At 37.5% G+C, this 22,834-nt stretch overlaps 5 non-coding genes across 5 annotated transcripts; all 5 read left to right on the top strand.

Annotated features, from left to right (window-relative positions):
* Window positions 1-2,407: 2,407 nt before the first annotated feature.
* On the top strand, window positions 2,408-2,490 carry trnal-uaa. The gene has a single exon. It is a non-coding gene; the product is annotated as a tRNA-Leu (tRNA).
* Window positions 2,491-2,716: 226 nt separating this feature from the next.
* trnal-uaa lies at window positions 2,717-2,799 on the top strand. Its single transcript has one exon. It is a non-coding gene; the product is annotated as a tRNA-Leu (tRNA).
* A 396-nt stretch (window positions 2,800-3,195) lies between these two features.
* Window positions 3,196-3,278, top strand: trnal-uaa. The gene has a single exon. It is a non-coding gene; the product is annotated as a tRNA-Leu (tRNA).
* Window positions 3,279-3,982: 704 nt separating this feature from the next.
* trnal-uaa lies at window positions 3,983-4,065 on the top strand. The gene has a single exon. It is a non-coding gene; the product is annotated as a tRNA-Leu (tRNA).
* Window positions 4,066-4,422: 357 nt separating this feature from the next.
* trnal-uaa lies at window positions 4,423-4,505 on the top strand. The gene has a single exon. It is a non-coding gene; the product is annotated as a tRNA-Leu (tRNA).
* Window positions 4,506-22,834: the final 18,329 nt, after the last annotated feature.

The following is a 22,834-nucleotide window of genomic DNA, read 5'->3' as shown; positions in this document are numbered from 1 at the left end:
ACCATTGATGAGATTTGACAAACCGGTAAGTTGGGAGTTTTGCTTTTCTTGCTTTACATTCCCCAAAACATTTGATCTTAGATTTTTGTTGTGATTTTTTGCTTGACTTGTGGTGCTACTTTCATTCTTTAAAAAAACTTAAATATCTAAATTTTTGTTATTTACCATATTGATCACAGACTACAACTTGGGCATCAAGTAAGGCTGACCTGCCACCTGCAGGTAGGATCTAGAAGTCACTTAAACTTAATGTTTTTGGCCATTTTGCAGAAAATATACAACAGACTAACAATTTTACTTTAGCTTGAAATGTTAGGATTTGTTCATTTCGCATGCTGTCTATTCCTACTTATTGTTGCAGCATCACTGCTAATGCCGAGCAAAAATGAATGCTAACAGCACATTTTCGTCCTGAATGCTACAAATAAAACAAAACAAAATCAGCATGTTAATTATGCCTCTGAAACTGTTTGCATACTTCAGCCAGTGAATTTTTTTAATAGCCTGAGGAAAGAATCACATCATCCTGGTAAGAAATGCAAAAATGCAGAACATGTTCAGTGAATATAGAATAAATCTACTAAAGACACAATCAAGGGCTCCTGTGACAGTTCATTTATTAATCACTAACATTCTATTGATCTGTGCAACAAGAAAACATATTGTGTTTTGTTGCTGCATTAAACAAAGAGATGATATTAAAACCCCTTCAAACGCTCAGACTAAATAGCTAAAAAGCTATTTTCTCTTTCTTATTTGACATAATTTGATACAAATATATAGGCAGCTCTGTAGTGTTGAAAATACAGCAGAGCTTTAGGCCGAAACATGCTGTAAACCGCTGCTTCTTCTCAGCAAACAAAGTAAAACCGGAATCTCTGGTGTTTTTATCCAGTGAAAACACTGAAGATCAACAATGCTGGTAGGATTCAACCTCTGGGGCAAAGTTCTTATCAAAGTTCCCAGAGTGTAATAAAAAACAAACCTTCAATCTGCTGCTATAACAGCCTCAATTCTTCTGGGTTCAGTTTTTCCACCTGATTTTAAAGCTGGAATCAACAAGAACAGCAATGAGGTCAGCCACTTTTGTCGGATGAGAGGGTTTCTTGTTTCAGTCCGTCCCGAAGGCGTTGAGTAACACAACCGGAAGATAATTTATTTTGTGTTGCAGTGGTGAGACATGAAAAAGCTTTAGGAGGTGATATCAGGGAGCAGAGACTGGAAAGGACACATTGGCACATCAGAATCAAGCTCAGGTTAAAGAGAAATATTCAGCTTTTCAGCATCTCCATGGACCTAACAGGGAAGTGGAGAGAATTGTAGCAGCAGCAACGTCACGAGGGAATCTAGCCTTTGAGGCGGAAAAGAGAAAAAAAAGATGGATGAAGATCCGATGGGAAGTTAACACAGAGAAGCAAAACATGTTGCCCATCCTCACCTTGACAGCTTCCTGCTTTTCGGGGAATTTTCCTTCATCTATTTACTTCCTTAAGCCATCTCCACATGCTTTTTTTTTTCTTGTTTTTTAAGCGTCTATTCATTAAATGCAGGCAAAATCAGTCATGTTTATACATAAAATATGGGAGTCAAGGTAAGGGGAGTGTCAGAGTACATTGGACTCAGGTTACTGGATCTTCTGGGACATCATGGAGGCTTTTTCTCTAGAGCTCTTGAAGACTCAGGAATGAGATTGATGCCTTAAACAATGCCATCCACTAGGATGGCCGAGTGGTTACGGTATTGGACTTAACATCCAATGGGAGCCAGCCCACATGGGTTTATATCCCACTGCTGGTAGAGGATAAATATTTAATTCATGAGTGTTCCTGGTCAAAATATGCACAAAAATACAAGTTAAGTACTCAAGGAAACCATGAATCATGACAAATAGACTTACACTCGTAACTCCCAGGTACTTGGAGGTATTGTGCATGTTCTCTGAGCCTGTAGATCACAAGTGTCAAACTGCAGTGTCCTGCAGTTTTTAGATGTGCCACAGGTACAAAACACTGGAATGAAATGGCTTCATCACCTCCTCCTTGTGTAGATCAGTTCTCCGAGCCTTAATGACCTAATTATTCTATTCAGGTGTGATGCAGCAGAGATACATCTAAAAGTTGCAGGACTGCGGCTCTTGAGGACTGGAGTTTAACACCCCTGCTGTAGATGAAATTCATTGCTGACCTTGCTCACCAGTTTTCTACATTGACAAATGCCCATAATATGACTGTTTCAACACATCCTTAACCTGTCTGAGCAATTTCCTCCCCCTTGCTTTTTGTTCTCTGAAAGTCCTCATATTTTCTCATGCAAGGATCCATATTTTCTAATCTTTTCCATAAGCTCTCCAAAATTTAACTGAGTCAAGTACAAAAATGGTTCAATGTGAACAAGCAACTGTGGACAAACCAGGATGGCCGAGTGGTTAAGGCGTTGGACTTAAGATCCAATGGGCACCAGCCCACGTGGGTTCGAGCCCCACTCCTGGTACAGGGAACTTAGTTGGTCTCCATCAAAAGAATTTATGGTCAAAATGCAAGTTAACTACTGATGGAAACCGTGAATCATGACCAATAACTTATACTCCTAACTTCCATGTACTTTGAGGTATTGTGGCTGGATCAGATTTCATGGTGGTATGAAACCAGTTTATTACGGTTCTCCTCCACGTACTTTTTGTTCTCTGAAAGCCCTACTCTCAGGCAACTGTACACATACCAGGATGGCCGAGTGGTTAAGGCGTTGGACTTAAGATCCAATGGGCAACAGCTCACGTGGGTTCGAACCCCACTCCTGGTAGAACTAAATGGTTTGAGGACTGAAAACACAGCTTATTTGCTGAAAAGTCACTTCCATCCCTGTCTTCCACATACGTGGAGGTATTGGGCAAGTTTTATCAGACTTGTGGATGGTTGAGGTTTCACTGTTGAGCTTTCTAGGCAATGAAATCACTCAGGAGTTTCTATATTTGTGACAAATTCCTGTAGTATGACTATTTCAACACATTGCGCCTCATCCGTACCTAGAGTCTGAGCAATTTCCTCTCACATACTTTTTGTTCCCTGAAAGTCCTCATATTCCCTCATGGATGTATCATTCAAGGTTCCATATTTTCTAATCTTTTCCATAAGCTTTCCAAAATATAACTGAGTCAAGTACAAAAATGGTTCAATGTGAGCGAGCAACTGTGGACAAACCAGGATGGCCGAGTGGTTAAGGCGTTGGACTTAAGATCCAATGGGCAACAGCTCACGTGGGTTCGAACCCCACTCCTGGTAGAACTAAATGGTTTGAGGACTGAAAACACAACTTATTTGCTGAAAAGTCACTTCCATCCCTGTCTTCCACATACGTGGAGGTATTGGGTAAGTTTTATCAGACTTGTGGATGGTTGAGGTTTCACTGTTGAGCTTTCTAGGCAATGAAATCACTCAGGAGTTTCTATATTTGTGACAAATTCCTGTAGTATGACTATTTCAACACATTGTGCCTCATCTGTACCTAGAGTCTGAGCAATTTCCTCTCACATACTCTTTGTTTTCTGAAAGTCCTCATATTCCCTCATGGATGTATCATTCAAGGTTCTATATTTTCTAATCTTGTCCACCAGCTATCCAAAATTTAAACGCGTACAAACCAGGATGGCCGAGTGGTTAAGGCGTTAAGGAGTGGTTGTGAGTTTGAACCCCACTCCTGGTAGAGTCTTCATAGGCAAACTACATCTTAATCTGACGGTGAAGGCTTAGATGCTCAGCTTCTACAATGCACTGTTGTTTATACACCCAAGTATGGTGTATATGTCTCATCCTTACCCAGGAGCTGGGCTTTCTCTTTCTTCATCATATGAGTTTAGATATTTTCTAATCGCTTCTGTCAGATGCGCTTAGAGATTTTGCCATAATTGATGCACAAATAGCACTGATTCAACCTTCTAAGAACACGTATATAAAACAGTTCAACGTGAGTCTGAAGCAGAACAGCAACCAGGATGGCCGAGTGGTTAAGGCGTTGGACTTAAGATCCAATGGGCAACAGCCCACGTGGGTTCGAACCCCACTCCTGGTAGAGCTAAATGGTTTGAGGACTGAAAACACAACTTATTTGCAGAAAAGTCACTTCCATCCCTGTCTTCCACATACGTGGAGGTATTGGGTAAGTTTTATCAGACTTGTGGATGGTTGAGGTTTCACTGTTGAGCTTTCTAGGCAATGAAATCACTCAGGAGTTTCTATATTTGTGACAAATTCCTGTAGTATGACTATTTCAACACATTGTGCCTCATCTGTACCTAGAGTCTGAGCAATTTCCTCTCACATACTCTTTGTTTTCTGAAAGTCCTCATATTCCCTCATGGATGTATCATTCAAGGTTCTATATTTTCTAATCTTGTCCACCAGCTATCCAAAATTTAAACGTGTACAAACCAGGATGGCCGAGTGGTTAAGGTGTTGGACTTAAGATCCAATGGGCCAAAACCCTCGTCGGTTTGAATCCAACTCCTGGCAGAGGTAGTTTGTTTGTCTTTCAGGGCAGGAAAGAATTTTGTTTAACTACAACAAAGTCTGATGTTTAGATTTCTATAAAATATTTAATTTGACATTCCATATGTAAGTTTCTGCAGTTAGTACGACCTTTTAGTGTTTTTGCCTTCAAAACTATTGTTACTCTTTGTTGTATTGTAATTTTGAGCTGAAATCATGACAAATGAACATCTTCACACTTTAGTTGTGTTTCTTAATAGTTATAAAATATCACCAACTTACCAAGAGTCAAAGAGAGATTTAGATCTGACATTCAACACCCTGAAAGAAAAACATTTCATTAATCAACTGAAGGTCAGAAAAGGTCATTTTTTTGTCTTTGAGAAAACTGTGTCTATAGAACTGAAAATTGTCTTTGCCAGCTTAGAGATGTCTAGTGAAAAACCAAGGAGACTAAGGAGGAAAAAAAGGAGAAGCAAAAGTTTCAGTGCAAGATTTCCCCAAAATACAGAGTTTTTTTGGGTTTGAACAACAAACCCTTTAGGTTTCTGGTTGGTGAACTTTGAACTTTCAGGTGAACCAATGTCAGAGGATTTCAAAAGTCAGATAGGATAAGGACAAAATATATGGAACTAAATTGAGGCCATAAAGTTTTATTCGAAACAAAGAAAATAGAACTGAAAAAAAACCCACCCTTGAATCTGAAAAGCAGTTTTGAAAAAAAATAAATTTTTTTCAGTTTAAATTTTTTTTGTCCTTTTCAATTTTGCCCCAAATTAGTTCCGTAAAAATATCTTTAAACTACAAAGGCTGACACGAGCACATAAACTCTCAGGACGATTTTGCTGACTTCTTGTTGACATAAACACTTTGTGCAATTATATGGTTAATGGAAATACAACTACTGTTCCAGCAGTTTTCCAGAAGTTTCTTCCAAATTAGTGATGCTTATTCACCACATTAAAGTACTAAATGCGAATAAAGACAAAGGAAAACAAAATAGTTTTGGTTTTTCTTTTGCGTCTTAAAATCTTGTGCCCTGATTGAAGAAATTAATCTGTTTTAAGTGTCATTTTTACCCACTTATTGTAGAGTAAAGGTTTGTATTTCCCAGTTAAAACAAAGCTCTGCCTAAATGATGAAGATGTAAGGATTCATATTCGCTTCTACGGAGGTGGAGAGCCGGAGTTTATTTGTGTTTTCAAGGTTCTCAGACACCCACATGTGTATTTTAGGTTTCCTTTTCTTCTGTCAGCAAGGTGAAGGCTTACAAAGAGAAAACGGGCCGATGCAGCTTCAGTCACAGTCTGTTCATTCATCTGCCTGATGATAAAAACATCTCTGCTCTGACTGAAGACCTGCTATCAGCAACCTGCAGCAGCCTGAGGAGGAAAATAAGTGAAGCGGAGTTGCAGCCGAGGCGTCCCATCTGTAGCTCAGGTTTCTATTTTAGGCCCAGGGTGACTTTCTATTTTACCAAAGAGTCGAGAAACCAGAGAAATCATTTCTATCAGTGAACAAATTTAAACATTTTCTTTATTTTAGATTTTAATTTTAAAGGATACAGTGCAGATGAGAAGTATTCACCTTCTTGGATATTAAAAGGTGACATATTATGCTTCCTTGCAAAGGTTAGGATAGATCTATGGCCTAAACAAAACATTCATATCATTTTCTGCACAAAATTATCCTTAGATAATGAGATTTTAGCTGCTGCTGGCTGGACCCAACGTTCCCCAACTCAACGTTTACGCTCACATGTAAAAATGGCTGCAAACAGATGCACAATTATACAACCAGATTTTTGAAAAGCAGAAGTGGAGCCTCCTGCACAACCATCAAGAACACAAGTGGTTTGTGAATAACAAATCAGCTACAAAACACTTGTCTTTTCCAGCAGGATTAGGCAGTGGTGAAGCAAGCTAGCCAAACATGCTGGAGCTTCGCCGCGGTTGCTAGGTTACGAGCGGAACTCCTCTGGGGTTGCTAGGTAACGGCTCATTTTCCAGAGACCAAAAAACATAAACAAATTGCAAAAAAAATGGCTGGGTGCCTTTCTTTTTTTCAACTTATGCTTTTTTAGGAGTAAGAACCCAAATGGAAGTACAAAAATTTGCAAAGTAGGAATTTTGTACAATAAGGTCAAACAAATATTTAGCAAGCTACAAAGGTTTATGTAATTTGAGGCAAAACATTTAAATGTTTAGCTTCAAACTAAATATTTCAAGCAGATGTTAATATTTAGTTTGTTTTTTTAATTATTTAGTTTGCAAACTAAGTATATAACTTGCTTGCTAGATATTTGGTGTTTGGAGCTAAATATTTAGACCAAAACATAATTAGTTAGCAAATTCAATATTTAGCTCAAGACTAAATATTTAGTTAGCTAGCTAAAAAAGCTAAGTATTTAATTTGAAGCTAAATATTTATCTTGCTGACTAAATATTTGCCTCCAAACTAGTTAACAGGCTAAAGAAAGATAATTATTTATTTTGAGGCAAAATATTGGAATTTTTAACTTCAAAAATTTCTTTTTTGAGACTGAGACATTTTGAAAATACTGGCTAGGTATGCGATTTAGGACAACATCTGTAAGTGGCACAAATTGGATTTCTGGGGCTTGGAAATTTTTTTCAGTCAAACTGCCGTGAAAAAGTCAGATCTGCGTCACAACATGGAAAAAGACAAATAAACAGGATATGATTGTATTTGCCTGTATGAAGGCAACAAGAGATGAACAATTGGTAACTCGGTAATTATATTAAACCACAGATTTAACATAATCACTCTCAAAATAAATAGGCAGAGAATGTTCCATGTTTTTCACTATTTTATTGCATTTCAGCAAAATAATGTAAGATTTATTAAAAAATATTCCTTAAATAAATGAACCGTTGTCGTGTATCCTGCTGCACCGGTGGAGTTTTTCCATCCTCCTCACTCAGAAGTCTCTGTGTTTATCCACACAGTCATCACTGCAACCAAAGACAATCAATCCAGGACTTTTTCCAGGTGAAGCGCTTTTATTATTTCCATTTCCCAGGAGCTTCGCTTCCTCTCAGCTCCGTCCCTGTTCGGTCATTCCTGCCTGAATTGTGATTCCTTCTCATTTCTCTGCAGCAAAAATAAAAAGGCTGAACAAATGAGTCTGCACCTCCATTTGCTCTTTGTCAATAATACTCTCACAACGCCAGCCGTTTTTCCTTATTCTCTTACTATATCATTTACTTTTATATCCCGGCTTGATGCGAAAACAACACAAAGCGTCATAAATCACGAGTTTGAACACTTCCCATTCATGCTGCGGTTTATGTTGCCGTCTTTTCCCAGAAGGCCGTTCGGCTCGCAGTCTGTTACCGTGTGGAGCCGCTGACCACCCACGGCTCCGCCCGCATGCCTCTGCCGGGCCCTAGAGGCTCATGGGTAATCTGTCTTCCACCTTCTGCGAGTGGTCCTGTCTCATCGCTCGCCAAGAACACAAATCCACTCCCACTCGGCCCTAATTAGCTGTTCTGCGCACAATCAAGGCCGCAGTTACTGCGGCGCGGCCAACTGGAAGAACAGGACTGCAGCTGAAATGAAGTTTCCAACCAGCCGTTGTTTTGTTGACACGCCACTTTCAATAATCTTTCAGAAATCAGCATTTTTCTTTAATCTACATAAAATTTTCGGACAGAATGCAATCATCGCTTCCTCATCTCCAGAGGGAGAAAATGGATGAGAGCAGATCTGCATTAATTCTCACCGACTGGGCCGATCATTTCCCGCTAACATGTCAGCGCATAACGCAATGATTAAGAGTGACGCCGCTGTTCGTTTTTGGAAAACGCTTTGAGAAGCTGAATTTTAGAGGAGCAACGACTACAGATGGCGGTAATTCATTTATTATCAGCTGCTCTGAAAATCTCCCAGAAGGTTATCAGGTAAAATGTTTGATGCAAACAAACAGGAAAGTTATCAGGATTGGAGAAATTAGTATAATTTGAAAAACACAATGTGCTACAGCCACAAAAGGCAACAAATAAAACTCACTCTCAATAGGAGGCTCCGCTTTTAGCATGTCAGCAAGTTACAAAGGTGCTAAATTATATGAAAACTGTGCCAAAAGTCACATTTTGTCACTTAAAAACTGCAAAACGGGCAGTATTGTGTAAAATTTACTTTTTTGAACTTTACATTATTAAATAATATTATTCCCTCATCAAAAACATATCTGAAGTGTTGCTTTGATTCCTTTCTGCAAGTTTGAGAAATGCTTTAATCTCCATGGCAACCATTCAGCTGTTCAAAAAGCCTGGGTGGACCTAGCTCCGCCTTCGAGGACAAAGCTCCTCCCCCAGCAGCAACTAGCAAAGACCTGGTGAAACTGTTCATCTGCTGAACTCATTATACTTCTCAGCTGGTAAAAACATGGCTGAAGTGTTAAAAGAGGAGCCATGTTGTGACGACTTCCTCAAGGCAAAGTTTCAGAAAGAGTTTTTAAGGAGACAGAAGCCCAATTTTAAAATGTTAAATCACAAAGTCAGATTTAGTTTAAGTTATGTTTGACATAAATAGCATTTTTATAACAACTGAGGTAACATAGTTACTTATGGTATAAATAAGTGCTTGTAAAACACATAATACTGCACCTTTAAGGCGTAAATTACTGAGTTTAAAAAGCTCAGTTTAGCGACAAAGCTTTCACTGCTTTATAGATACGGTACACAGGAAACCGCCTCGAACATCTCAGAGAGAAATCAGTTCACTGAATGCAGTCGCCCACACAGGAAAGACTTCACATCGGCTTTCACATCAATTCCTCTCCTGGAGAATAAAAAAACTACAGAGAAAGTTTTTGAAAGCTGCAGCATGTGAAGAATCTGATTCTGATGAAAAGGTTCTGCGCTCATCTATACAACACAACGTTTGCAGGATGGATAGTATCCTCTTCAACAGCTCCCTTTGTAAAAAATTTTTAAATATTCCTCCACTTCTGATCTTTCAGCCACTTTTCTGCTGTGGAGGCTCTGAGGAGCGATGAGGAGCGATGAGGAGCGATGAAGAGCGATGAGGAGCGATGAAGAGCTCCAGAGACAGAGGCTGACAGTCAGACGGCAGCAGGACCGATTCAACAATCGGGAGGATGATGATGCAGCCGGACTCGTTGTGCAGGCGTTCACTCGGCAGACACGTAGCTGAACACGAGAAGCCGACAGTAAAATGGATTTGCTACTTTTCTGCTCAAAGCTGCCAGAGAACAAAGACGGAGAAGTTTGATGGAAAAACGTTTTATTTTATTAGTGGAAATGTTTTCAGTTTGGATGAGATGAATGAATGAAATGTTTTTTAAACTGAAAGCAGCAAGAGTTGCTTTTATTTTCAGTACGAAGTGTTTGGAAACTTCTGCTAATGTGGGAGTGCTAAGGGTTCTTCAAGTACTTACTGTAGATATCTATAGTCATGCTCTTATTTTGAAGTGGGTGAAACAGATCCATTTTCTCTACTCATGTTGTGTCTTTTTCCCCTCAATAACTTTATTTCAAACAAAAAATTTTTTTATTGGTCTTAATTTCCTAATTCATTAGTTTTATGTGGAAAATTATTGTAAATGGTGAACACACTTCCACTAATGAGCTAATGCGAACATACTAATGTTTTGTTTAGCTGTATAGCTAACTTTGAAAACATTTAGCACACTTCGCTTCACCTAAATAAACTCTAAATTTTATTTATTTTGCAGTTCATTGTACTGAAAGTTTACAAAAGTGTTGAAGTTTTGGTTATCTACCATTAAGAATTCCTCATGTTTATATTAATGCTCTTATTTTGAAGGGCAGTTCCATTTTCTCTCTTCCTGTTCTTTTTTTAATTACCTAAAAACTTTATTCCAATCAACATACCAGAAAAAAATAAAGAACGGACAGTAGAGAACAAAATATGAACACAAATACAATAAATTAAATTGAAGTTAGCGCTTTAGCATTAGCTTCTGCTAAATATTAGGTTAGTGTAGCACATTAGCAATAGCAGAACTAATGTTTATTATAAGTGCTTTAGACTTAGCAAAGCTAACTTTTTAGTTAGCGGTGTCGGCCACTGATGTCATATTTCTTCAGAGTAATAAGCCAAACGTACGATAATATAAAAAAGTGAGAATTTAGAATTTTTATGATTACTTCCATAAATAATGAACATCTTTAACTACAAAGATGGTTTGTTGTACAGGTTTGAAATGCATGAACTTACAGTAAAGTATGAAATTAAGCCAGTAAGGACATTTCTTGAGCCAAAAAAGCAACCAAACTGGATGTAAAAACACTAAACATTACGTAAACATTGCTTGTTTACTTAACTTAACTAGCTTAAACTTAAGCATTTACAGAGAAACTATTTCCATGTGGTACATGGAGTCTCAGAGTTGATCAGTGTCAGATTGTTGAAGCAACGGATGAAGAAAGCTTCTGAATTTGGTTCAAAAAGAAGAGCTGTGTTTGAAACCTAAGGTTGTTTTGAACCTGAAGCACCGTGCGGTCTCTCATCTGACAGAAGCTGCTTGTCTGAACAAAGAAACACTCGCTTTGTTGCGAATCTGACAGCTGCATACTGTAAAAGAACACAAACAAATGAAAATAAGCCAACAAACGTGGAGATTTTGCAAAGTTCAAGCCAAAAAATAAAAAAAGCCCCCCAGAAAAACAGAGCATTGTCTTTTATGTTGGGTCTGACAGTTCTGACATTATAATCAGAATCCTGCAGAATGCTGAGTGCAGGTTTCCTCCTGACACAACTCTTCCTCCCAGAGCAACTCCATCCAGTCAGGAAATAACCGCAGGAAGTCTGAAGTCGTTTCATGTGTTGCTTGATTGTGAATTTATACAATAAAGATAAAGCTGTCATTCCTGCACCACAGGGAAGAAATACCCCGAGGTGGCAAATCTGTAGTTTTTATGCCTCTGCTGAGCAAACGGGCAGATCGTGGCGTTCAGGCAGGTGGATTATCCAGAATCTGTGAGGCTCCGACGGGTCACACTGGGGGCAAAGCTGCTGTTCCTATGGTACGGCAGATAATTAGATCAACAAATCTCCAGGACTGGAGATAAAAATAAGGATATTTAAATGGGCTTGAGAGGGAGAACACAGCGGCCATCTGAAAGGTAAAACATCATCAAGAGTTTAATTTTGGACTCGGTTGGTTTTATAAATTCATTCCTTAATATTGATGAAAAATTACCAGTTACATTGGCAGTTTATTTCATTTCTAACGACATTTTTTCCATGTTATAAATGGAATAATCAACCAACCAACCAGTGGAACCAGCAGTTTTTCATCAGTATTAAGGAATGAATGATCTAAAACAAGCTTCTATTTATTGCTGTAATTTACTTCTAAGTTAGTTTTGTCTTATTTCAAGTGAACTCAGATATTTACACTAGAAACTAGACAAATAAACTTGTTAAGATTTTGTGTTTTTGCAGTGCAGATCAGTTTATTTCTATGGCACCAATTCACAACAAATGTGAAGATTCAAAGTCAATTCCAATTTGATCCCAGTTGTCTAATAACGCAGACAAGCCTCCTTAGAGAAACGACTTTCTATTTCTAGTTTTTAAAATCTTGTAATGACTTTCAAACTCAAAATTGTGATTACTATTCTTGTATTTATTATATTAAAACTTGTAATTGTGACTTTGAACCTAATAATCATTAATTGATTTTGAAAATCTTTTTTTTTTTAAATTGCTGTGTTTCCCATTATATGTTGTATTTTATGGCAAAAATGGGCTACCGTAGAAAAGCACAATCAACAAGAATGCAGCAAGAGGTTTCTGGATGGTAAGTTGATAACAAAACACTCGTCTTTTCCAGCAGCCATTGTGCAGCACATACAGCGGTAAAACCAGCTGAACAAACGTCCTGGAACTCAACTTGGCTGCTAGGCAACGGGCCTGAGCTCAAGGGGTTGCCAGGTAACAGTGCAGAGTAACTCCACAATCTGGACGTTTTCGAAACAGCTCATTTTCCAGACACCAATTTTTTGGCAATTGATTTATTGCCAAAAAACAGCCAGGTGTTTTTTTTTAAGTGTTTTGACTGTTTTTTTTTTTTTAGAAGCAGAAGAAACTCAAAAGGAAGAACAAAAACATACAAAATGTGAATTTTGCCTAATAGATCACCTTTAATACAGGATTATTTGCCATTTTTGAACCTGATACAGCTACATACAGAAAACCGATTCAGGAAAACATCCAAAACTGCTGCTTTGTTGGCCTTATAAATTATCTGCAAAAATGTCAAAAAAAGATGATAAACTCTCGTTTCTTCGATGTAAAAACTGATCCAAGTGATTCTGATTGTTGTTTATTGTCACACTCAGGAAAAAACACGCAGGTCATTTTTCATTCACGCTCCTTGATCCTCCCAAGAGAAACCGTCTGCAGAAAAATCACAATTTCTCCCGTATTCACCCAAATCCGTCTCTGTCCAACAGAGTCCAGAGCCGCGCGGAGCGGTAATCCATCACCGCGGCCCTGACCTTGGGACATGGACAGCATCGCGGCGGCGGGGCTGAACTCTAACAGCCGCTCCGACCGGATGGGCAGGAACATGGATGCTGCTTTCAGGTGGAATAGTTTCACTGCGTGACTAAAACATTCAGAGTGAGTTCTGCGGTTTAAATACCAGCTCGTCTGATCGGAGGGAGGAAGTGAGTGAAACTTACGGGACGAGAGGCGAATAAAAAACACCGTCTGCACCGGACGCAACGCTCAATCACAGCTGTTTTCCTTTCCTCTCTTTAAGTTTCAATTTGTCACCGGTACGGCGGAGGATTTCTCACAAGACTCTTGAATTTCAATCAGGATCTTGAGGTTCACCTTATCCGCCTTTGGCATTTTAGAGCAACTATAGAGGCTTTTAAAAGTTGTTTAACTCTTTCAACTTTTTTCTTGGACAATTTGTCATGTTGTAGCCACAAACTTTAACTAGATTTCGGAGATTTCAGGCAAAGCAGAGGATGAGACTAAGGAGGAAAGAGACGCATGGTTGCTGGACGTTAAATTGTCTTAAACGATAATATTGTTGTTTTGAAACCATTTTCTAGTAATATAATGGTAATAATAATGCCAGAACACATTCCCAACTATCAATAAACATTTTAAATATCCAAATAAATAAACAAAAGAACAAAAACAATAAATAAAATAAGTTATGAAGTCTGTAAACAAAATTATCGTTCAAAATAAAGAGCTAGGCTTCACCAGACTGGAGACTTTTAATATCCAGTTTTTGGTAGAAAGAGGAAAATGATAAATCATGCAAATGAAAATTATTGAACTCATTTTAATAAGAAGGACTAAACTAGAACAAAACATTACGTAACTAAGAACTAATAAAAACTAGCAAACACATTCTAAAAACGAATAAAAACTAACTGAACAAACCAGAAGTCACAATGAAATAAAACTAAACTAAGACACAAAACTATTGTATCCCTGCTTATACAAAAAGCAGCATTTATACTGAGCAGTTGTCAGCGCTCTCATGCTAATACGCTAACAGCAGAACTAATTTCTTTGTTTAGAGTTTTTGCTAACTTTCAAAACATTTAGCGCTCTTAATTCAGAAAAATTAATGTAGAGGAAACTAAGAGTGCTAAACATGTTCAAAGTTAACAAATGCACTAATTCAAAAACTGGCTCTGCTAAGTAAATTAGCACTTTTACAATTTATCTGGAAATATTCATACAGGTGAAGCTAAGTGCGCTAAACGTTTAGCAAAAGTTAGCAAAAGTGCTAAGTGTAAAAATAGCTCTGCTATTAGCGTAAAAGCAGAAATGTGCAAACCGCCGTAAATATGTTGTGTTTATTACATAGAAATCAAATTAAACACATTGAAGGTTTAATCTTTGCAGCTTGTATCAAACATCTTTCCTGATTCAGCATTAAACACAATTCAGTTTTTTCTGCACGCTGAGTCACTTTAATTTGCACCGACTTTAATCAAAGCTGCTCTCTCACTGCGACTCAAACAGCAAAATAAAATAAAACTAAGAAACGGTAACTATTTTTAAACTGTAAAATCCGCCTGTTGGAGAAAATTAAACAGCGTTTGGAAGTCGGCTGTGCTGCTCTCTGTAAGCAAAACAAATAAATACAGAAACCCCTATCTCAGCTTAAATAGATCTCTTTACGGATGCATTATTCATGTGCCCTTCAGCAGACATGGCTTTAAATTATAGCTGGAAAACATTTCTCTTGCCTCGTTGCAGGGTGAATATATTGCCCTTTTAAAGCATCAGCAGGCCCTGCTGACACTAATGATTCTGGCTACAGCTGACTATAACCTACTTTACGTATCCGTCGGTTCGGAGAATAAATCCAACTGTCACAACAGGGAAAGGTGAGAGGAGATTTGTGTATTTCCGTGAACCTCGGCTCATTGAAACGGTTCTCCGTGCATCACAAGGAAAACACAAGAGTGTCAGAATAACTTCCTCATCCCCTCTCTTACATTCCACCGGGATTAAAAATATAAATAAATAGATGAATCGGACAATATCAGCAGCTTACAAAGGCGCATTAGGGCCATTATAAACAGAAAGGAGAAAACTGAAATTTTGAGATTGATCTCAGAAATTTTCTAGAAAAAACTTTTAAATTTCTGAGTTTGAAAAGTTGAAACTTTGCCAGAAAAATCTCAGAAATTTGACGACTAATCACAGAAAATTTCTAGTAAAAAAACTTGGGAATTTCTGAGTCTGAAAAGTCACAAATGTATTAGAAAAAAAATCAGAAATTTAAGAGATTAATCTTAGAAAATTTCTAGGACATTTGTTGAATTTCTGAAGTGGAAAATCTGAGAGGGAAAACTAAGAGGTTTTGTGATTAATCTCAGGAATTATTAAAAGTTGAAATTTTCAACTTTCTGGAAAGTTTTTGCGTTTCAAATGTCAAATTTTTTACTTTTGAAAACCAGAAACTTCTAAGTTTTATCAACAAAATTCCTATGTCTGATCACACATTTTCTACATTATTTTTTACTTTGAAACTCTGATTTTTTTTTTGTTTTTTCTAGAAAGTTTCTGAGATTAAACTCAATATTTCAGAATTTTCTTCTCACAGATGTTTGACTTTTCTAACTACGAAATTTTCTAGAAAAACCTCGGAAATTTCTGAGTTTGATCACAAATTTCCTACTTTTTATTAGCAAATCTTTGAATTTTAAAATAATTTTTTTTTGTTTTTTCTAGAAATTTTCTGAGTCTAATCTCAATATTTCAACTTTTTCTCTCACAAATTTTCCATTTTTCTGAAATTTCCTAGTTTTTTTCTGGAAAAGTCCAGAGATCAATGTCAAAAATCCAGATTTGTTTTTGGCAGAAATTTACTCCTCCTGCTTTTAATTTTTTTTTATCTAGAATTGCACTGGTATGCCGCCGTAGCAGCCTGTGCTCACGTTGGAGTTATTTTCAGGCAGCTCAGAGAAAGTTGATAGCGAGACGGAGCCGTAACACGAAGCTCAGGATGTACGACGGTAATTTGAAGGATAATAAAGAAAGAAAAAGAAAGAAAAGGCCTCAGCTGGGCAGAAAATAGCTCCCCATTTCCCTCTGCGAGATAATGAATAAAGAGCTTCTGTAAATGTCAGTTTGTGGGCGAGGGTAATGGCAGGTGTGCCACAGGGTAAATGAGAGTGTTTAGCTGGAAAAAGCTTCATGATATTTACAGTAATGGGACATTTCGGGTGATACCTGCAGGGAAATGGAGGCGTCCCACTGGGATAATTATATGGGCTGGTGTCACTCTCATAAAGAGTTGGTGTGGCGACGCGCGCTGCATGTCACCTAACGCTCCAACTCGTTTAGGGAAAACATGGAGAAATTGGCATCTAGGCAGGTGAGGAGATTTATTTAGGTTGCATCAAATCATGAGGACGCAGCAGCAGAAGATTTAAAATATACAGGAAGTTTGGGATTTTTATTGCTACGGTTTGAGCTGGAAAGGTGTTATACTGCTGCTGGCTTCAAAAAAGGAACAAATCCTCAAATGTACTAAAATAAAAAAATTATACAGCAGCCTTCCTATTCATGAGCACCTCTGGTAAAGATGTATAAACCTTAAAACATTAATCTTCCATTGCAGGAGGTTTCCCAAAGGGCAAAATAATAAACAAAGGAGAAAAACACAATATTTCCATTTATTTTAAATCACAGGTGCAACAACTGAGAATTTTGGGAACATATAATTTACTTATCCTGTCTTACGTCTAGAAACATTGAATCTGTAGCGTTCTAGTACAGCTGGATGGACGACAAAAATTAAAACAAATTTATAGCAAATCGGAATTTATCGCTTTCTTTCATAAAAAAAAGTTGCAAATGATAAAAAATATTTTCAAAAACTGGCTTTTATTTCAGTCGTCCCTTCTGTGAGTTGTAAGATGGAGTAATATTGATTAATTAAGAGATTATTGTCATAATATTAGCAGAATGAAGAAGAAAGAAAAAAAAGTTATTTTAATGAGAAAGCAGCTTGAAAAATGTGTTATTTATTGGGGGTTCACAAAAAATAATTACTTAATTCTCCTCATATTATGACTTTATTCTTGTATTATTTTAATTTTATTGCCATATTACATTATTCTTGTGACATTATGGCTATTTTTGTAAAAAAAAAAAAAAAAGAAGAAAAAAATCTTAGTCTAACACTAATATTTAGTCGCAGTTGTTCTGAATTCAAAACCCAAATAAATATAAGCTGTAAAACACAGTTGTGAAACAAGATGGCCGCCCTCGGCGCTGTCATCACTCTGAACTATGAAACCCACGGAGTTCATTCGTGAAAAAAAACAGGTTTTCCAAAAATGAAATCTTCAAAAACCAAAAATTCAATCAATAAAATCTATTGATCGCCCAGTTCTCCATTCTGGTTGCTAATTTACGTATTTCTATACGACACTATGGGAAGGAGTAGAGAGCAGGCCATTCACGTGAAGCAGACAGCGTTTCCAGCTCTTTAGGACAGAAAGTTGACCCATCTTTGGGGTAACGTTGACGGTCTGTAAATCCACAGTTGGACATTTGAGGCTGCAGCCTGATCCTGATCGATATTGAACCCCCTGGGCTTCAGAAACTGGATCAACAGCCTGCTGCTGAAATCCAACCAGAAACCGTATCGCTGAAGGAAGAAACCACAGCAGCTCCACTCAATTACTCCATCAGGTTCACACAAAAAGTCAGAGGACACGCCTTCTGTGGTCAAATCAGAGGTCGCGTTTGGGAAAATAATATTGGTTTCCATCACCAAATGCTGAAATGAAATACCTGTGATGATAATTCAATTCAATTCAAATGATATCGGGCCTTAAAAGACTACAACCCTAAGTCATTAATTTAATAATAATTTATGTTCTCTAATGCCCTTACATATTTTCATGCTTATATTTTGTTCTCTGTTTAATTTTGTTTCTGTACGTTCCTTGTTTGAAATAAAGGTAGAGAAAAGAAAGAGAGAAGGTGAGGACAGGAAGTGAAAGCTAAGTGTGCTAAAAGTTTTCAAAGTTAGCTAAGGCGCTAATCCAAAAATTAGCTCTGCTATTAGCGGATTAGCAGAAGTGTGCCCATCACTGATTATTTGCTGTCTAGGCTTCAAAACATAAATAGTGAGCTGGATGTGGAAATAAACTCAAAGTTTTATGGGTTAGAAAATAACTTCAAAGTCAGGAAATTAAAAATTTTAGAAAGTTTTCTGCTGCAAGAAGACAAGCATTTTCCTGGTGTTGACAGTATCTGCTTTCTGCAGATACAAGCTGTTTCCAGCAACTACAGGAAAGGATGATGAGTGCAATTTGCAATCACACCAAACAAAACGATAAAAAACATCTTACTTGAGTAAGAAACAAAAACACATTAAAAAGTCAACCCTTTCTACTTTGTTGGGTCAGCTTCACCTCTCTTTCTTTGGGAATTGTTGCTGCTGTAATGGAAGAAATGAAAATAACCCAAACAGACTCGCACACTGAAGGACGACGATAAGTAAATAAAACTGTTTGCTTACAACAGATTCAAAGAGCTGCGATGGCAGCTTGTCCAAACATCCAAATCCCAGGATCCTGCAGGAAACAGGCCCGACACAAACCGGCACAAACTGTCACAGAACAAAGGAGCCTGGCTGTATTTATAGCCAGTAGGAAGATCACAAACGCTTTGCAGGTGTGCAGCGATATTCTAAAAATGAGCTGGTGAGAAGAGTCCAAAATGTTATTTTTCTCTGAGGTAAAGATGGATCTGGTCCCTCAGGAGGCGCATCGTTATCTGCAATAAGGATCCAAACTGGAGCAAAGATTATTAATTCTCTGCCTCCAACTTTGTCACTTACTGCAAAAGTGAAGCTCAGTTATTCGAAAGGTCATTTGAGTGAACTTTTAAAATTTTGCACATATAGAATGTAAATTGGTGTTTCCTTCTACTGGTTTGACGCAAACCAACCAGGCTAAAATGTGATGCCACGCTATGACTGTAACAAACAGGAAGTAGCATGGAGTTCCGTGGCTCTGGTAAGGCACAGACCAACCAGTGGAGAGGAAATTTCCCTACGTCAGTACGTATTCTGTAAATTTCCATTTCCCCTATTTTGCATTAACTCTTTTTCACCAAAACCAAAAACTACGGAAGTTTATTGCATTCAACAAAGAAGAAAAAGAAAACAATACGCCTTATCTCATAATTATGAGATCTGGATCTTGTACAACCAACATATATGGAGCAAGACATCTGCAGTGACATCTGCATAGTGCAAATCACTAAACAATACTATAAATTGAAAAAGTCAACAATGCTGTCGCATTTTCTTAATTTGTAATGTTTCGAATATGTAGGTGTGTTTTTCCGATTTGTAATTCTGTTTAGTGACATGTTTTTAATCAATATTAAGAAGTTATTTACTTAAAACAAGATACTATATCTTTCTGAAGATTTACTTGCATGTTAGTTTTGTTTCATTTCAAATGTAGAAAGATATTTGCAGTAGAAACTAGACAAAAATACTTAAGATTTTGTGGTTTGTAGTGAAGGCAGAGCTTTGGGTAAATGGGCGGAGCTTTGGGTAAATGGGCGGAGCTTTGGGTAAATGGGCGGAGCTTTGTATACGCATACATCAAGGTATCATGAATAGTTATGATAAATTCAAGGACCATTTTCTGTCTTTTTTTCTGGCTTGTGTATGTAAAGATTAAAAATGGCCAAAATAAATAAAGAAATAAACTTAAATGTGCATGAATGAGTCAAATCAACACTGTTGGTTTCTTTTTGAGTAGGTATTAATATTTTAACATGATCAAAAAGTCAATTTCCATAAATTCTCTCTTTAAATGTCATACAGGAAACATTCATCCTGTTCTTTCATCTTTACCCGTATGTTCTGCTTCTGGTCTTTCCACCTTATGGCATTTGGGTCATTTTCCTGCCGTAAATCTCTGCGTTATTCACCTCCACGCCTGGACAGTCATGTAAACAGCAGCCTGCACTGTAATTACCACCACATCCAGCTGTATTAGTATCTGCTCAGGTAATAGAGAGGTGAGGATGGGTTTACAGAGATGGATCTGCATGGTAATGAGGGAAGCTGAGGCAGGAAAGGCGAGGCTGCTGTAATTAAAAGGCCATCCTGTCATACAGGAAGATGCAAGCAGCTGGGTTGTTGCTCATGCACGTCATCCAGAAACATCACTGGTGTAATTTCAATTAAACACCATTGAATGGATGAACAGCCAGTCATCTGAATAGCTATAAGTAGCTTGTTTGGCCCAGGAAGAGATTTCGTCAATCAGCAGTTACTCCCAAAGCTCCAGTGTTGCAATTAATGAGCTGCAGCTGATTCACATGTGATCTTTCTCACTCAGAAGAATCTGGGGCGGCCTATTTAAAGCACCTGTTATGCTTCCTTGAATAGATTAGGACAGGACTAAACATGTTTATTAAATGTTTTTCATAAAATAATTCTTATTTTCAGCAGTTTTATGGAGTCTTGTCACTTTAAATCCAAGTAAGCTGCAAACAGATGCACAATTATACAACCACAGATCTTTGAAAAGCAGAACTGGAGCCTCCTGCACATCCAACAAGAAAACAGAAAGGGGTTTCTGGATGATAAGTCAACAACAAAACACTTTGTCTTTTTCAGCAGCCATTATGGGTGTGTTGTAGATGTTATAGAGAAGAGGAATTTGTACATTGATGATCTCTGGTGTGGATAGCTGACAGCTTGGCGTTCACATATGCATTCAAACCAAATGAACCAAACTTTCTAGGCAAACCAACTAGAGTCGGAGTAAAGTGGGCAAAACAGGGCTTGTGTGAATTCCCAGTTCCTCTCATTTGATGAATTAGGGCTGATTTTCCATAGTGGACTGGAGACCGCTGCAAAAGCAGGAAGTGAACTGTAACGCAAAGCAATCTGGGTAAATACAACCAAAACAAACATGCTAGCCTAGCGCTAGCAGGAGAAATGACTCGTGATTTTTAGCAAAAGACAGAAGAGAAATTCTACAATCACTAAAATGTGATTGCTACTCCACTTTTTGTTTAGATTTTGTTAAGAAAAAAGTGCACTCAGTGTCTTCTTCAGAGGTTTTCATGTCATTTCCTTCACTAGTTTTTGGTGTAGTGCCCCCAAAGGCGAGGAGGGGAACAGGTTTTCCAAAGGGTTTGGTTTATTTGATGTGTCAGCAGCTTAAAATGTAACAAATGTTGTAATTTTGGTTCCAAATCAAACTGAGTCCACTGAACTATCAGGTGTGAAATCACCCTGAGAATTACGAAACAACATATTTTATCAACTATAGATTGAAGAATAACGGTATGAAAGAGTGCAATATGATTTAGTGATAGACATAAATCATCTTAATATAGGATAAATGCTACTTTTGAACACACAAATGAACACAATAGCATATACGTATGTATGTAGAGAACATGGTGCAGAGTTTGCAGAATGTCAGAGGAACAAAGACGTAGCAATAAAATCTCTTCATGAATCAATGAGAAACATAAAACTCTGTGTCATGTTTCAGCTGCAGATGAAACATCAGCATTTTCAGAATATTTTCCGCTTCTGTTTGCTGCACTCAACACAAATGAGTCCAAAAATCAGAGTTTATCTGATCGTAATGATATTTCCACATATGCTTAAGAAGCCAGTTATCATCCTCACATCTGGTCTCTGATCTCATCCAGTGAGATTTAGATAAACTGAGTGGGGATTAGTGAATCATCTCGTATCCTCAGGCGTCTGAACATTAAAACAGGCAGAGAGGATAAGTGGCTCTTCACAGAGAATCACTCCGACACCCACTGCTCCTCAACGCGGCGCATCTACATCTTTCCTCTCATCTCTAGGATGTTAACAGCCGTCAGAAATGTCAGCACTGAAGGATGTGCTTCCTCCCACGGTACGACTGGAAGGAACACATACTGTAAATGTGTACTTTCACATTCACATACTGTAAATGTGAAAGTAAGTAAATGAGGATCAGACTTAAACGAGCATCAGGCTCATTTAACTAGTTAACCAAAGAGCTCATTGGTTCAAGTGTTTTACCTTGAACTTAATTTCTATGTCTTGTGTTTTTCGTCTGTGGAGGCTAAATAGCTGCTATCAATGCAAAAGGTGAAACTTTGATGGGAAAAGCTTACAATTCCCAACAGTGGAATGTCTTATCTTTTTGTTTTCTTCAATGGTGTCCAAATAAAGAGCTTTTTAGCATTATCCTGTCACTCAAATTGAACACAAACCAGCAAATAAGTTTAGAAATAGAGTAGATTACAATATTTGGTATGACACTCATTTTCATGAATGCTCTCAAAGGACCAGTTGAGCCAGAATGTGCTGATAAAACTCATTAAATTGTTAAAATATTAATCAAAAGTTGCGTCAGAATTTGATAAGTACTACTTAAAACAAAATAATACTCAATCATAATAATATCTAATAATCTTTTCACATCGATCAGTCCCTCCACTATTTGTGATTATTTTTGTAGTCAAAATCATTGATTTTGTGACGCTAACTTAGAAATATTTTGCCATATTTTTCCTTATATATGGCAGTAAATGTGACTTTTTGTTACTCTCCATAACAATCACAAATTGTGTTTCGATTGACTATATAATTGTGCAATTTGACATTTTGAAAATAAATTCACTTAATGGAAACACGTCAATTGGTTTTATGATTGAATCAAAATTGGTTTATTTTGCACAATGGAAAAACGTTTTCCACATCACACGAGTCGCATGATCAAAACCCGGATGTTACTACTGGAAGAAGCTACAAAGAAGATGACAGGAAGTAGCTTGAGGATAAAAGAGTTGCA

Source organism: Xiphophorus maculatus, chromosome 6 (genome assembly GCF_002775205.1).
Source record: "Xiphophorus maculatus strain JP 163 A chromosome 6, X_maculatus-5.0-male, whole genome shotgun sequence".
NCBI classification, from domain to species: domain Eukaryota; kingdom Metazoa; phylum Chordata; class Actinopteri; order Cyprinodontiformes; family Poeciliidae; genus Xiphophorus; species Xiphophorus maculatus.
Note: the sequence above shows the minus strand (reverse complement) of the source record. Positions and strands in the feature narration are given on the sequence as shown.